Source organism: Alligator sinensis, unplaced genomic scaffold (genome assembly GCF_000455745.1).
Source record: "Alligator sinensis unplaced genomic scaffold, ASM45574v1 scaffold563_1, whole genome shotgun sequence".
NCBI classification, from domain to species: Eukaryota; Metazoa; Chordata; order Crocodylia; family Alligatoridae; genus Alligator; species Alligator sinensis.
In genome coordinates this window covers 145177-148364 of record NW_005842524.1, presented here as the reverse complement: position 1 = coordinate 148364, position 3188 = coordinate 145177, and the positions used below count along the sequence as shown (strand labels likewise).

The following is a 3188-nucleotide window of genomic DNA, read 5'->3' as shown; positions in this document are numbered from 1 at the left end:
CTATTATCTTACCCAGCAACGGTCATTAAGTGAGGTTATGTGGCAGGTTTAAAGTTCATTCCGTGTTACCTGCTGCAATGCAGCTTAATGGGAAAACTGCTTTGTTTCTGTTTGATTTATGCCTACACACACATGGGCTTGGTTCCTTATGTGGGGTTGCCACCCTCATTCATGTCTTGTGGCACCAGTGACCCAGTCTTCCAGCTTGAATGGATCCAGTTAAAAGAACTGAATCCTTCTCTGGATACTCGACAAGTTATCTAGTGACCTGCAGATTTATAGGTATGTCAGGCAGTCCAGTTGCTTGTTTGACCCTCCCAGCATATCGCTGAAATGTGCTGCCCTTGCCGTGAATGTTCAGCTCAGCTTAAAATGCTTTGCTGTTTGGTAGAGAGCGTTACATAACTTTCGATTTCTGTGCCCTCCTTAATTAAGTATTAGAATCAGCATTTGGGAGAGGAAACTTTAATTACTTGAGGTGCTTTGTTTCACTGGATCTGAATGCCATTTAATCCATTGCCTTTCAAGTTGTCTGAAGATGAGTAGCACTGAATACTTCAGAGCAAAGGATCTTTATGGAAAAATCAAACTATAAGAGTCATGATTCCTCAAAATAATCTTTTGCAAACTAAATACCTAGACTTTATTTATTTATTTAGTCTGATGTGAAAATCAAGGGGTTTTATTTATTTTGGGAATCATTTAAAATAATTTCAGACTGTTTGAATACAGTCATTTTACAAAGATAAGATTGAAACTTAATGGCTAATCTTTCAACTGCCTGCCTGTAGCAATATTCCTAACAGCTATTGCACAAGGTCACTTAGGAACCTAGAACAGCTGAAAACCATGATTCCAACCGGAGTCGTATGCCACTACCTCTAACTTCAAATGCCCTTGTCTGTCTTGTTTCTTTGTATTATTGTTCTGAAGACTCAGTGCTTAATATTAAGCTGATTTCCTTAGTAATTAAAAAAATGCATTAAAACTTGATGTTCCTTCAGACTTTACATGATATAATGAAAATGTGTACCTGTGAACTTCTGGAGGGGGAGAGGGGGAAGGATTTTTATGTAAGTAGAACATACTTTCTGTAAAATTTTAACAACTGGATTATTGGCCTGAAAGGATCAAATTTTATTTTGATTTTTGTGCAGTGTCTCACTGATATCAATAGGAGTTCTGCCTACACAATAAAGGAGGAACATGGCCCTCTGACTGCACCACTCTTTGTGAAGCATTTAAATTTATTTAGTTTGAACATCTAACTTGAGAATCAGATTGGCATGTTCTTTGTAAATGGTTCATACGGTAGGGATTACTGCAGTGCCATAAGCAATTGTATCATTCTAAAATCAGATTTGCATTGAGAATCTCATGTCTCATGACTGAACAAAAAGAAAAAGAAACACCAGGACTCCCTTGTGCATAGAGGTTTTGTCATAGACCCTAGTTCAGTGGAAGACTACTCTGTAGGAATCTAAGAGTGGAGGATGTTTCACTAAAGCAATGATGTACATGTGACTAACTGGTCCATTAAGTTCATGGATACATTGGCTGCAAGTTCTACATAATGAATGGCTGTATAAGCCACTACTGTGGTTCACTGGCTGTAATAGCAACTGCAGACTGAATTTGTGGATATCCTGCATCCTGGTCTGAAATCAAGACCAGGATTCTCTAACGCAGTGGGTTTCAATCTGTCTGACAGGCATGCCACAAATTAGTCCCATACCCTCCCTCAGTGCTACTCTGATACCATTCTCCTGCTGCCCGATCAGTTAGTTTGCTTTCTGCTTCCTGCCTTGTGCTCCCTTGCCCAATTAGCTCCTCGGTTTTTTGCTCCTTGCCCTATCTGCCACTGTGTTGCCAAATGCTAGTCTCCTCCCAGGCCTACTGTGTGCTATACATAGCTGTTACCCATGCCACTTGTACCATGTGTGCCACAGGGTGGCTACCCGCACTCTAATAAGTTTGTATTAGCCTCTTGTGTTAGACCTGTTTGTTACAGCTGCTTTTTGAAAGGCTGTGGGCATTCAAGACTGTCATCTTAACATGATTTTTATTTCTTACCTATTTATATCTTCGATAACCTTAGAAGTAGGTTATCAACCCACTGAAATCACTATTTCATTCTAACTGGTTTATATGGGAGGATCCCAATGAATTAAGAAACAAACATGAAGTACCAAGCATTATGAGTACTTTGTAAAACACTGTTAAGAACCATCTTAAATCACTGCATTATACTTTTATCACCAACATTTCACACAACAGCTTCCAAAATAAATTTTACTACCAAGTCACTGAGAAAATCAAAACTTTTATCAAAATTTCTTCCTGGCATTGATGGTCAGTCTGTTACTAGAGATGCAAATGTTTATGTGAGGAGGTTTGTCAATGCACATTACCGTTTATGTGAGGAGGTTTGTCAATGCACATTACCGTCTGTGTGATGCTGTAGACATTGTTAGTACACATGGACAGACCTTTTTTACACCTGTTGTCTTGTCTAGAAAATGCTTCTCACTTAAGCAGTCCTCCTTATCACCTTGATTATTAAGCATGATAAGCATTCTTGTTTTCTCTTCTCCTGTTTACAGAATGTTCCATTACTTCTCCTTCTCAACAGGAAACCAAGCATTCAGTTTTCCAACTACCAGACTTCCTTTTATTTTCCTGGCCAACCTCCTCTAGTGTCTACAACAGACTTTCCTTTCTCTTCTATATCTTGGACACATTTTAAGCCTTTCTTCCCAGCATACTTCAGAAAATACATAATTATGAATGCCAAACAGCTCTTACCACAAAGAGACTAGGATCTGCGAGCAGTCAGGAGCCACGTGCTTTCCTTTAGCCAGCTGACATGGAAGACATCAGCTTTTTGGACAGGTTTCCTCCCATCAAATGTTACCAAGAATTTCTTTCAACCCACCAAGATCAACTGCTCATCTCAAGGACCTAACTTGAATAAATCCTTTTGTCAGGTTATCAGTGATCTACCAGGGCATCACATTTGAATGCCAGGAGCTATTAGGGACTTTGCTGTAAAAATATACTGCATGTGTTCAACAGTGGTGTTCCCAAATGAAATAACTCCTCAAACTTCCATCTCAGCTTAATTTTAGTTTCTCAGTGTCAAAATCTAATGTTGTGTTTGATTAATAATTGTTGACTAAAGAAAAAAA

At 38.9% G+C, this 3188-nt stretch overlaps 1 long non-coding RNA gene across 1 annotated transcript; it reads left to right on the top strand.

Moving 5' to 3' along the window:
* The first annotated feature begins 222 nt into the window (after nucleotides 1–222).
* LOC112551607 lies at nucleotides 223–3188 on the top strand. The gene is made up of 2 exons (XR_003095901.1): nucleotides 223–282; nucleotides 2604–3188. It is a non-coding gene; the product is annotated as an uncharacterized LOC112551607 (long non-coding RNA).